Genomic DNA, 14347 nt, shown 5'->3' with positions numbered 1-14347 from the left:
TAATAACAGCTACTTATTTTGAGGACCTAGTGAATTACATATAAAACAACAGCATTTGTCAACAAACACGAGTGCCCAGTGAATGTTCAACATTGCCATTTTTTAGTCCCTCCTTTGAAAATTGAGGTGCAAAATCAAATAAATAGAAAAGCCAAAAGCCAGTTCAGGAGCTCAGGGGACCGTAGTGAAAGGTGAGGTCACAGGGCTATTAGAACAGAAGGAACTGTGCATTTTGGTTACAGAAACCTTAAAGCACTGCAGGTTTTTTTCTCCATCATCAAAACAATGTTCTTAATCAACGATGTGGATTATGGTTAGCTGAGGTGCTTGAAAACTCCTGATGCATTAGCCTCATATCCTTGGCTTGGTCCCACTGTTCTGGGATGTGTGTTCATACAGTAAGTTTTCAAAAAACTTTTGGGGTGAGTTAAATTTCAAAACAGAAGAGAAATGCTGGTTCAAAATGAGATTCTCTCCTGGGGACCTGAGATGCGTTCATGAAGATATAGTAGCCACAGGGCTACTACCATCATCAGGGGGACACAGCGAAGGCAAGTTTGCCTCGGACACTAGAAAGCCTCTGACACGATGTTTTCCTTGGGAAGTGCTGACCTGAAGCCACTAATGGGCTCTTCTGGAGTGGGGCCTACTCTGAGTGCTGAGGATTCACCTCCTGGCTCCAATGGGCGCAGACAGTTCACTTCATCATCTTCCACTGCACACACACCCTAAAGTGTTAGGGGTAGCTCTGAGATGAGAGGGGATTACAGGTCCTTGTGGATAGACGGGCAGGAGGAGAATTGAAGTTCGCTGCTGTAATTTGCACCAGAGGGAGCCACTTTAGTCCCACTGACCTTTCACTTTCTAGACAGTTATGACAACGGTCCTGCCTAGTTCTAGGTGATGACAGCTCTTTGAGTTTGTATAACACTCTACAGCTTCTAAGACTCCCTGACAAATATCTCAGTCTTCACCAAAGTGTGATCACATACACCACAGGCAGTACAGATGCACTTACGTGGTACATGGAAATTTTTAGTTACCTTAGTGCATGTTAGAGAAGACTTAATTAGCAAGTGAAAAATCATGATTTCACAGGTATTATTTCTTATGATTAGGTGGTGATTATCTGTTTAGTGAGCAGATTTAAAATGAAGACTGATTTCAGGAGGTGACTATATGGTCAGAAGATGTGTTTGACAATAGATGTACAAAATTAGGAAAACACCATTTGTTGTTATTCTTGCTGTTGTTTTTAGCAACCATGAAGAGTCATGGAGCTGGAGAGATGGCTCACTAGTACAAAGTGCTTACTTAGCCTCTGCTCTTCCACAAGACCAGAACTGGCCTCTGAGCACCCAAGTCAGTAACTACCTAGAGCTACTGGTTCTTAACCTGTGGATTGTGACTTTTTTGGGATCCAATAGCCCTTTCACAGGGGTCACGTACCAGATATCCTGCATATCAGGTATTTACATTATAATTCATAAAGTAGGAAAATTACTCCTACTTTTTTCAGAGTTTCAACTCCTCTGAGACTCTGGAAATGAGGATGGGGTTCAGACACCCGCTCTTCCAGGCCCACAGACTGTCATATGCACTACACAGTGAGAATGGGGTTCTTAGCTGAGGGTAAGTTCCCCTAGCAGACAATTAGCCAGGTCTGTGGGCACTTTTTTTTTTTATCATGCCAATTGAGGTGGAGGGTGCTGCAGGCCCCTGGTAACTAGAGACTGCTAGGCATCCTCACGTGCCCAGAGAAGCTCACCACTTCAAGAAAGGCCCCAGTGCAAGATACAGTGAGTTGAGGGGATGCTGCACCACCGGCCAGCGTCTGGCTATGAGTGGCAAGTGGGTAGGAGATTCTCAAGCCTGTCCCTGGCTGTACGCAGACCTGGAGTTGCCATCAGAGTTAGAGGTAGACCCAAAATACCTGGAGGACTGAGACCGGTGCCTGAGGTTGCTTAATGTACCCCACCTTCTCTCCCCGGTCATCTGCCTCTTTTCAGATTGCTGCCTGGATGCTGAGATTCCACCTCTATTGAAATGGACGTATAACATGATTGTTGTAGTAAAAGTAAAATGGTTTTGGCATCATTTTTGTATGTAGAGGAATATATGTGTGTTTATGTGAGTGGTGTGTGCATCAGTGTGTGTCTGTGAATGGGAGTGGGGCAAACAGGTGTCCTGCTCTATATTCTTTGCATTGGTCCCTTGAAACACAGGGACCTGGAGCTCATTGATTTTCTCTGGTTCTGGCTGGAAAGCCACAGTGCCCTTTCCCACCCACTCACTACACTGGCTTTACAGGCATGTGCATTTGACAGTATTATTATTATTATCATCATCACTATTATTACTATTATTATTTAACAAATCACTTGTATACAATACACTGTGATGACACCCCTCCACTTCTCCCCACCCACTCCCGTTGACCCTTTTCCTCTTCCCAAATAGACTTCTTCCTAGCCTACCCCCTCCATTTAAGCAGTGAACTCACAGTGAACTCACAGTTACACCAGCTATGTCATGCTCAGAAGACAGCACTCCATCACGCTCCTCCCAATCCGTTGGCTTTGGTAGTCTTTCCATTTCCTCTTCTGTGCCATTCTTTGACCCTTAGGTGAAGAGACCAAGCCCTCTCGGGAATCACTTAATTTCAGCACTTTACCTGTTCTGAGTCCCCGCTTTGACCCACTGCTAGAAGAGGTTTCTCTGACCCAGAGATGCTTGAGTCTATGGCTTTAAACATATATTCAGAAAGCAGTTCGGTGACACTTCCATTTGCCTGCCTGGCATTTTTTGTGGGTGCTGGGGATTTGAACCGAGGTCCTCATGCTTGCACAGCAAGTGCTCTTACCCACTCAGCCATCTTCCACAGGCCCCCATCACCATTCTTAGGAGTGAAACCCAAGTTGCTGCATGTCTCAGCCAGACGCATCCGGGAGAATTCTTCACTTTCCCATCTGTAAAGTCAGGATAATACTTAGCATCATCTTTTCCCCCCTCAGCATTATTAAGAGGATCAAATAGAACAAGTATGTAAATCTCTTCAGCAGTTCCAGATGAGTAGACAATGCTTGCTTTTTTTGCTAATTATAATGATTATTAATTCCCTGTACTGTCTCTTTATGTATTCTGTCTTCTAAGTGGAAACAACCCCCCTAAGGCCCAGTGCTGTGCACCCAGAATAACACCTTCCTCACATCTCACCTTTCATAGGCCAGATAATTGCTTCTAGGGCTTCACCCAAGCTCCAGGGTTGCTGTGGTTTCCAGTAGTGATGGAGTAGTGTAGACTGATAGACACTGCCATAAATGCTGAGAATTATATCTAAGTGGTAGGTGATCAGCAGCAGAGAAGACATTTTCAAGCACCAGATGGCTTTGTCCCCGATAAGCTGGCCCCATTGCTTTTCTCAGGTCAGCCTAGACCGGGTTAATATGGCTTTCACAATAATAAAGGGGAAAACGTTGAAATCTCTCTGCTCTTACTACATTTATATCTCGTTGGCCTACTAGAAATCAGAGAAATCACAACCAGTCTCTGGGTCATGGCAGAGGTAAGGGAGCAAGGGTGAAACCCTTCCCGCTGGTCCAAGATACAAATGGTTCCACACCATGAATAGCAGTGGAGCATCTTCAATGTGCCTAGAGACGATCCAACCTTGGAGGGAGAGCATGATGGAGAGATGTGCATGTGTCGCTAAGATGGTTTACCTCAAGGTTCCTGTCTCCTCTGTGACCTCAGGTTATTTGAGAAAGTCTTCATAGAGCAGCAATTCCCAACCTTCCTAATGTGTGACCCTTCGAATTTCATGTTGTGCTGAGCCAAAGTGATAAAACTATTTCATCATTATGGCATAACTGTAATTTTTGCCACTGTTATGAATCAGTGTAAATGTCCCCCATTCAGGATATCTAATATGTGAGCCTGTGGGGACCTCACCCCACTGGTTGAGAACTGCTGCCCTACATACAGGCTCCCAGTTTGTCATTTTTCTGCTAACAATACATCTTTCTGCCCTCACACCTGAGCATCACACCAGGGAACATCAGAGTGCCTACACATCCCTCTTGACAGCAGCCTTCTTTGCTTTTATGGGATGATGAGGAAGTGCTTCAAACATTCCCAGGCTGGGGAGGTCCAGTGTGGGAGCTTCCACCATTTAAGGGCAGCTCCTGCCCACAGAGCATTGTTTAGGGTCTGAGTGGGTTTCATGTCCAGCTGAAGTGACAGGATGCCTCTCTCTCTGTGACTCCAGAAGAGACAGGTTGCTGTTCTCCTCAAGTATCTTTTTGAGTCCCCTGAGTAGAAACCTGGAAACCTCCACTTCAAAGCTCTGTCTTGTTTTTCAGGGACAAGTGACACTGTCACTCTGACAACAGATGTAGTGAGAACTAGGTAAATGTTAATAAGATTTAACTGAAAAGAAATATGAAACAGTAAAATGGCCAAATGCCTGACATGAAACAGCGGCCAGCCTCCCAGCCTTAGCTATGCTCTCAACTCATCTGTGACAATCAGAAGCAAGGGTTTGGGGAACTGGGGAGGTGGCTGTAAGTTCAGCACTTTACTGTATGAGGGTTTAAGCCCAGAGTTTTAGAACTAACATAAAAAAAACCTATCAAGCCAATATGTCTTTAATCTCAGCACTTGGAGGTGGTGTGCCTGTAGGCAGTCCGTGGAGCTTGCTGGATAGCCAGTCTCACTATGCCTGTCCCAGGGCTCCAGGTTCATGGAGAAATCCTGTTTCCAAAAAGGTAGATAGAGACTGAGGAAGACGCCTCCGTGCACACAAGCACACACCTATATGTGTACATGTACAGGCAGACAGACAGACGCACACACATTTTAAGAGATGGGCATGCTAAGGACTGCTTGTTATCTTGTTGCTCAGAAGGTGGAGGTCTGGGGTTCTAGGCCAGCCTAAGCAACAGGGTGATACTCTGTACCATAAAGAAAAGGAAATCCCAATTTGAAACATCCAATCTAATGCCAAGCTCATGCCTAACAATACCAGAGCCCTTAGGCTTCTCCTGGGTGCCTGGTTCTTTTCTTAAACTTTCACAGATGATCTCTCTAGGGATGCATGGTGGAAGCTCCTGACCTAAATTGACAGAGCAGGGCACAAATTATTCCCTTAGAGAAAACAGAAGTGACTGTAATAAATACTGTGCACTGTGTGCACTATATGAAGTCTAGGGGTTGTGGTAAGATCACGATAGCCAATTTCCTTTTGGGGTATGTGAAGGAATAGTTCACAGAAGAGAATAAGGGTAACTTTAAGGAAGATGCAGAGTCTACTAATGTGGAAAATGGGAAGAAGGTAGGAGGCAAGGAGGCTGATGTAGCTTGTGCTCCATTAAAGAACAGTCAAGAAAGTGAGTAGTAAACTTCTCAGTAACCATCAGATTCAGAGGGACCTGGGAGAATGATCAGCACAACCCAGGAACTGCCCTTGACTGATGAGAAGTCAGGGGTTAAAAAATTCTCCTTCTTCTTCAGCAGATCTGAAAGTACAAGATAGAAGGCAGCATCTATGTAGAAATGCCCTTCTGAGTAAGGGTCAAAGGGCCTCAAGGGACTGCTTTCCACTTGGGCTGTTAATAATTTTAAAGCACTTGTAAGCACTTCAAACCACCATGACACTATGTACACCATTTGACAGACAGGCAGACAGATGGATGTACAGATGAATGGATGGATGTACAGATAGACACATGGACACATGGATACACACACACACACACACACACACACACACACACACACACACACACACACACACGTCTTTGCTGAAGAACTTGGACTTTATGATGACATTTTAGGTTTCTTTTCCTCAGAATAATTCAGTGGCCCACTTTGATGATTAATCTCTATTGTTTACTTGATTAGATTGGGTCACAATTAGGGCGGCTGTCTCTGAATAGGATTGTGAGGACATTTACAGAGTGAAGGCTCTGACCTGATGGATGGTGCAATTCCTTGATGGATTCAGAATTTGAATACTATAGGGAGGTGGTGGACCTGTGGCCGGTGTGGTCTAGCTGAAGGAAGCAGGTGACTGGGACCATGTCCCTGGAGGATGTCTCTTGCCCTGCACCCTTCTTATATTCCCTAGTTCATTTTCTTCCTGTACCACTGTGTCTTAAATGGTTTGCTCTGGATGTTCCTCTCCCTTCGGTGACAGACACACCCTTCTGAAACTGTGAGCTAAAATAATTCTTTCCTTTTGGCTGTGCAGCACTGACCTCTGAGCAGAAGCACCACCATCTTATCAGAGCAGCTGCCATTACTTGCAAGAGACCTGGGGGGTCAGGCAGGTTGGACCCATGAGTAGAGGGAAGGATTTTTAGGGATTTGAGAGTCTGGCCACTGCCTTCTGAACCACTTCTCAAATATATGTAAGTCTTTCTGACTGTCTGCAGTCTTAGGACATCCTAGTGTACATAGAAGGTTAATTAAAGGGGGCTTCATCTGTGCCAGTATTTGAAGTCATCACTCATGTGTTTATAAGGCCTTATAGTCCTGGAAGTAGTATCTCACCCATGCCCTGTAAGTGAACCAAAAAAACTTATTGGTTCACTAAGCTTGCCCACAGTCCTAGCAATGGGGTCAAAGCCCTGCTTCTCCTTTGAACTGGACTGTTCTATGATGTCCCTCATGTATTGTTGACCTTCCTGCATTAATACAGATGACCTGTGTTGAACCTGATCATGTGGCTCTTCCTGCCACCGGCCTTTGCCCCAATCTCCAGTTACTTCTGATGTTCACAAAGAGGCTCTTGCTGTGGCTCTGACAGCCTTGAGGTTTCAGGTCTTCCTCAGTATAAATGGTGTACCAGTGATAGAGATGTTGGTTTGGTTTTTAAGGTACAGCATTTTCAAGGGGGAAGTCAATGCAAACACTTGTGGCTGTAGCTGCAGAAATGATTTATCAAGACCTGGTATGCATAAAGTCTGGAGATGTGATGGGAATTTTGGCAATCGCATTCATGTTTGAGGTCGACACCAGTCAAACCACCAACTGGCCAATTATCAGCTGAGTTGTGAACAGGCTTATTTATCATCTGCCATCTTCCAACCACTGTAGTTAACAGAGAGATTACTCATGATGCTCTGACTACTGTTTTATTGCTATGTAGCCCAGTGCATTCTTGATCTCAAAATTCTCCCTCAGATTTTCCCTCCGCAGTCTTAGTGCAGGAACTACCAGCATGCAGCAGGCACGCTGCAACCACAGTAATTAAAAAAAAAATCAAGAGCTTAATCTGCTCTAAATGTGCTAACTATTTTAAGAAATTCCCTGCCACTTACGTTTTATCCTTAATACTCTCTGAATGTCTTACTTGCATATTTGATCACTCATAAGGGTAAGATTTTAGAAAATTTAAAAAGATACTTTCTGTTTTGTAGAAACTCATAATGAATTTAGATGTAATCCCCCAAGTGTTTTTGGAAACAAGTTTTCCATAAAACATTGTTGAGAGGCAGAGTGGGGACCTGAGGAAGGCCATCAAAACTCCTAGAAAGATGTGCATCTCTTTATCACAAGGATAGGTTCCTTATAAAAGAATGCGTTCTGCCTCCTCCTCTTCATGAGATGGAGAACTCTGGCATTCTTCTGAGTCACTCAGAGATTTGGACATTACCGGATAATCATTAGGATGCTTGATTTTATTAGTACCCCAAATGCCACACAATCCATAGTCATGTGATGCAGGAGAATCTGCAAAGAATGGTTCTCCCCAGGTGGAGACACAGAATGAGAGGCAGAAAGGAGCCTATCCCAAAGCCTGCCTGGGCTGGATCAGCACAGAGCTCAAGTTCACCTGCTATTGGCTTCCTCCTTGACTGTCAACCAGAAGCTCAGCATCCAGGCAGAAAGGGTCATCTCCATGGAGACCAGAAGAGCCAGGTTTCAGTGATGGGATCTGAAAAGATGACCAGAGGAAGGCCCTGCCTTCACAATCACCATAGCACCTTGTAATCCTACCTCCAGCTCCTCATCTGAATGATATGAGGAGGGCCTATAAGGAGAGAGGAGGGAATCAAAGATAGCAGGCAGAGGCTGAACCTTATGAACTTATGAAGTTTTAAGAAAGACTGCATCTCGCTTTAATTTTGAATTCTTGTTCTAGCCTTTGGAACGGAGATCCATGAAGATTATCAAAGTCCAGGAAATGTAAACAGTATATTTTATTTGAAATCTAGATATAATGTGCTCATTTGTAACTCAGTGTGTTAAAACTGCCAAAACTAACCTCAACTTGGACAACTCAACTAAGAGAAGTGTGTTCACCTACAGTTCAGAAGACTGGACAGCTGCTATCAACCTGTTGCCAGGGACCACTCCTTCATGAGGGTCAGCCTATTTTGGGCCTCTTCCTTAGTATTGCTGGCTGTCAGAAGCCAGCAACACTGTGTCTGGTTGGCACATCCCTCCAGTCTCTGCCTCCGTTTACACACAGCATTCATTTGCAGGCATGTCACTGAGTATCCTCTCCATTGCTTAAAAAGATGCAAGTTATTTTATTTGGGATAAACCTTAATCCAGCATCTCTATTTATCCTCATTTCTATTGATCATGTCTGAAAAACCATTTCATGATCTCACATGTGTGTGTCCCACCCAATAGTTATTATCACATTAAAAGAATGAACATAGGATAAAATCTGACTCTTGGTTCCCTCTCTATAATGTTCCTATCCATCTCAGGAATACCCCCTCAGTCCTTCTTGAACTGGAATAACTATTTTTGTCTACTATGCAAGTTATTTATCCTCAGTCTTCTATGTGGGAGGTTTCTCCAGAAATATGGCTTCTCTAAAAATACTCTCTTCTTACAGGTACAAGGTAATTGGCGAGCCTTCCTTCTGTCTGCCTAGCATGTGTTAAGGAAGAGTCAAATCCAGCCTCTGTGCACCCAGAAGGCATGTACTTCTCAACTTGGGGTTGTGGGAGAGTTGAAGCTCTTCCCATTCCAATTGACCCTCCACTTTCTGTTACTTTTTTGGACTGAGAGTTAGCTTTGGACACATCTGAAGCATGGGGCAATTCCATGCAGAGCTATAGAGACTTTTCTTTTTTTTATCATCCTGTCATGTAATTAAGGGATAAAATAGATCATAGGCAACCGATGGAAAACAGAAAAAAAAAAATAGCTTATTCTCTTCCATGAAGGCTATGTGTCTACAGTATAATCCTGGCTGGTTCTCAGGCTTATTTTGCCACTTTTGGTTTTGGTTTTTTGTTTGTTTGTTTGTTTGTTTGGGTTTTTGGCAGGAGATTATGTAGACGGGCTTCATTACATATTCAGGACCTGCAGACGATGATCAGTGTGGTGATTCTGTTGTATGACCCTTCACAGGGAGGTGTGAGCAAACATTATTCTCCCCAGATGAAGCACCAATGACAAGTCAGCAAAATGATTCCACCCAAGTCAAGATTGGTTAACCTGATAGGTTACTAGAGTTACCTACAGGAACAAGGTGGATTCAAAGGCAGCTCCTCATCAAAATGTTCACCCCACCATGGCACATGACTCAGGGATGCTTTGGAGTGTTCTGGCCAGCCTGCAAGCAGATCCCCCACCCCCGAAGTCTTATCCGACCAGACGTTGTCTACTGCTATGATAACTCTGAGCAGGGGTTTTGTGAATCTTGGGATTCTGAGCTTTCTGAGCCCCCTGAGCCTCCTCAGCCCTCCAGGAAGAAATGTTTCAATTGAGAGGAAATAGCTACCCAACAACTAGGTGCAAAGCAGGGGACGGGAATGGAAAACATCGTTCATTCTCACCCTTAAAAGGCTGTCTATCATATAGTAAAAGGTATGTCTGGGAGCTTATTTTGCTGCACTTTTGCAATAGTGATCTGTGGATTCAATTTGGTGAATAGTTTCCCATATGCCTTTCAAAGTCCCAAGAACCAGCCTCTTCCTGCAATTAATCATATTCCATATCTAGATGTAAATGTGGTCTAAATGATCTCTTCCTCCCCCGCCCCAACTCAATCATCTACCAGCTTGCTCTACCACACTGTTTCTGAAAATGTTCCCACTGTCCCATGTAGGCAGTGGAATTCAGGGGTTAAAATCCAAACTTAGCCAGACTCAGCTGCTCTGGTTGCATACACTGGGATAGTTGGGGAAAACCCAGAAAGTAGTGGAGGATAACTTTGCAGAATAGAGAGGTCTGAGATGGACATCTCATGTCCTGAAAAGAGCAGGCAGGGAGAAAGATCAACGTTTTCAAAGACAAAAGGAGTCAAGATTGATATTGCTTTTTACTCAAGCAAATATTCTGAGTATTTACCGTGTCTATTCTGAAAGGGACGGCTGTGATGACAAGGCACATAAAGATAACTAGAGGCAATTTACAGAGGATTTGGAAACCCAAAGTCAAGAGTGTGAACAGGTTTGTGTGTTCCTAGTTCGGGGGCACAGGTTGTTAATTGTTGCATTTCCTTGCTAGGTGGTGAGTTTGTTGGTTTCTTTGTTTGTTTTGGTTTTTTGAGATAGGGTTTCTCTGTGTAGCCCTGGCTGTCCTGGAACTCACTTTGCAGACCAGGCTGGCCTTGAACTCAGAAATCTGCCTGCCTCTACCTCCCGAGTGCTGGAATTAAAGGTGTGTGCCACCACGCCTGGCAGGTGGTGAGTTTTGAGGAAAGATAACAATTCTTGTTTTTGTTTTTTTTGTTTTTGTTTGTTTGTTTGTTTTTTGTTTTTTGTTTTTTGTTTTTTTTTTTGTTTTTTCGAGACAGGGTTTCTCTGTATAGCCCTGGCTGTCCTGGAACTCACTTTGTAGACCAGGCTGGCCTCGAACTGAGTGTCTCTGAATTTGGTGATTCCTCAAGCTCCATCTCCATTAGATTTAGCATTACTAAGACCAACTCCCTAAGAGTTTTCCCAAGTGTGTGTGATGGAACCTCATTCCCATTTTCCCAAGTGTGTGTGATGGAACCTCTCAACTCAAGATGAAGCCCTGACCAGCAGCAGCAGCAGCACCTTACACAGCAGAGTTAGGGGCACAGATTCTGTTCCTGAATTATTACATTTGCGTGTGTTGTGTGTGAATTTTACATGTTGCAGGGTGATTCACGTGCACAGTAACATAAGAGAAACACTAGTTTAGAGGCTTCTCTTTACAATATCTTTCTGAATTCTCATAGATTTGAACCCCCTGTCATCACCATAACAACTTCTAGCTCATGCTAACCAATAACAATGATAACAAGAAGAACAAATGGAGTTAGCTGATGAGGACAACCTTTACCCACAATTTAGAAATGCTAGCTTACAGTGATATTCTAGTGGAGCTCATTTCTTCTTTGGAAATCTCACGTATGCATGTATGGTGTGTGTCTGTGTGTGTGTGTGTGTGTGTGTGTGTGTGTGTGTGTGTGTGTGTGTGTACAGGCACACGTATGTAGGCCAGATTCTGGATGTGTCCTCCTCACTTGCTCTCCACATTTTTTTTTCTCAATGCATTTGGCTAGAATCCCTGGCCAGTGCATTCTAGGGATCTTCCCGGTTCTGCCTCCCCAGCACTGGGGCCAGTGGTATGCATCCAGCTTTCCACCTGAGTGCTGGGGAACTAAATTCGGGTCCTTGTGTTTGTGTAGCAAGCACTTTACCAAATGAACCATCTCCCCAGGTTTTGAAATCTTGCTTTCTTAATTGTATGTGTGTGTGTGTGTGTGTGTGTGTGTGTGTGTGTGTAGATTCTCACATGTGTGATGGTGTGGTTGTGCATCTGTACACACGGAGGACAGAAGTTGATATCCAGTTCTTCCCCCAACTGTTCTCCATCTTCTGTTTTGAGGCAGGGTATCTCACTGAAGCCAAAGTTAGCTGATTTTGTCTACTTTAGATGGCCATCTTGCTCTGGGATTCATTGCCTCTGCCCTTGTACGTGCTTGTGATTAGACATGGGCCACCACATCTGCCTGGCTTTTAGGTTAGTTCTGTGGATCCAAGTAACACTTAAAACACTTAAAAGGCAAGCAATTTCCCAAGCCATCTCCCTGGCCCCACTGATTGTGGAGAATCAGCACTGGATCCTGCTCTTTGCTCTCATTTTCTCGCTCAGATGCATGCCTTTATTTTCAAAGATGACATTACTCTTTTAAAAAGTTATTCTTTTATATATTACACCCCATTCCTCCCAGACTCCCCCCACAACCCCCTCACATCCACTTTTCAAACATTTCCCTTCAGAACAGAGCAGGCCTCCCAGCATAACAAAACCCTTATGTCAAAGCTGGACAAAGCAACCCAGTAGGAAGAAAAGGTCCCATGAGCAGGCAAAAGAGTCAGAGACACCCACACTCCTACTGTCAGGAGTCCCACAAGAACACCAAACTACCCAACCATCACATACATACAGAGGTTCTAGGTCAGAGCCATGCTGGCTACCCGACTGCTGCCTCAGTCTCCATGAGTGTCAGTGACTGGTTTTGGTACCTTTGTGGTGTGTAAACCGAGACAAGCAACCATTGGGGGTCAGTGCTTAGAGCCACTGAAAAGGTGGATCCAGACACCTACAGGAACTGCTGACAAAGGCAGCCAGTGATTAGAGTTACTCAGCAGATTTTTTTTTTTTTTAATGAGGGAACAAAGCTTATTAATGAACTGGAGCTGGCAAGAAAGGGAAGGAGAGAGAAAATACACACACACACACACACACACACACACACACACACACAGAGTTGATTAATGGGTGGGAGAGACAACGTTCCAGTCATACCACACCATACTTCTTTCTCCCATAGCTTCTATGTCCCAGCAAAAACAATTACAATGTGGTTACATTTTAGTTTTCTTCTAGTAAATGATTATGAAAAAACTGTGTTTTCCAATATCTTTACAAGAAATAGCATTACATAGTACAGGTAAAGAAAACAAATTATTCTAAAAGACACACATACAATCATAACTAAGCCACTTGTTATCGATTAACAAAATGTAAGCAAGCAGGGTTGTTTTCTCAGCCAATTTCTCTTATTGCCAGGCAGCAATTTGAAGTTATAAATGAGTAATTATTTTACTATTTATCTTTAAAACTAATCTTGTAAAAATCTTAAAAGAATCACAAAACTAAACTTTTATATAAAAATCAGTCATATCTACCTCAAATCCTTCAGAATGCATATCTACTCATCAGCAATTCTTAATAAATCATATCAGGAAATGGCAAAAATGGGTGTAATAAATCTATTTACAGTACAATTTCAGTGAGAGTCATGTCGGTCAGTGCTGCCATTATTCTTGTTCCCTGACTATAAAGGGTCCCTAGATTAACTAATAAGAGTGTGCCTTTCTGAACGTCATATTGTGCCCTAAGATTTTTACATCAGAGTCAGTAGTAAAAACATGAACAATTTTATTTTTCCAAATGTTTTCTAAGGATCCTTGTTGACAGTCTACATCTCTAAGTTCTTCTCTAGAATCTAGGTGGTGATAGAATCATAGTGTTCTCCAACAGCAGTGCCTGGAAGAGATCAAGCGTTAATATTGTGAGTGCCAGAGATACTGCCCAGTGAGGGACTGGAAGCCCACTTCATATAACTCCTAGGCTAAGAGGGATGTAAGGGCAGCAGGCAGGCAGAGCAGAACTCAACAACAGCACACAGTCCCCAGGACACATAGTTCTCATGGCCATGGCACACTGAGGCCCACCCATATGGCTGTGTCAACCCCTGGCCTGCATCCCACAGCATGTGAGCTCCTATAAGATGATGCTGTGGGCTATGTTCTCATGGTGTCCTTGACCCCCCTGGCTCCTACAATCCTTCCTTCCAATCTTCCACAAGATTCCCCAAGCAAGTTGACAATCTTAAGAGCTGGATCCTTTTCTGATCGCTTGATACCTTGATTGCCAGTGTAAACATTTAAGTGTAAGAGCTGTACAGGTAACTTGCATTGAATCTGAATAGTATGGAAAATATAATTCATTGTCTTTGCTTTCTTACAGATATATCGTGGGTGCCAACATACTTAGATTCCATGACATCCTATAGAAAATAAGCTTGTGCAATTTATTGTTCCACTAAGTTTTGCCATGGAACAAACTTAATAGATACACTAATCTCTCACAGGGAATAGTTAGAATAATCTACTCTAGGAAAGAAATGGATGAGCAGTATTGGGCAGCGAATACTGCCACTGACTAGAATAAGAGAAGAGAGGAAACTGTGGACTTAGAGTCAGACTTCTGTTCTATTAAAAGGTTCTCAGGACCAGATCCATTCCAGTTAACTGAGAGGTTCTCATTGTCTGAACAATTCCAGTTAATTAAGCGTCTTTTGAAGCCTCCTCAAATTTACCAATTTATTGGAAAAGGA

The 14347-nt window shown here is 43.5% G+C and overlaps 1 long non-coding RNA gene across 2 annotated transcripts in view; it reads left to right on the top strand.

Moving 5' to 3' along the window:
* The window catches only part of Gm45919, a 120756-nt gene that overhangs the window by 13991 nt on the left and 92418 nt on the right, over positions 1-14347 (top strand). The gene's annotated exons all lie outside the window — the stretch shown is intronic.

Source organism: Mus musculus, chromosome 16 (genome assembly GCF_000001635.26).
Source record: "Mus musculus strain C57BL/6J chromosome 16, GRCm38.p6 C57BL/6J".
Lineage (NCBI taxonomy): Eukaryota > Metazoa > Chordata > Mammalia > Rodentia > Muridae > Mus > Mus musculus.
This window is presented reverse-complemented; position numbering and strand designations above follow the sequence as displayed.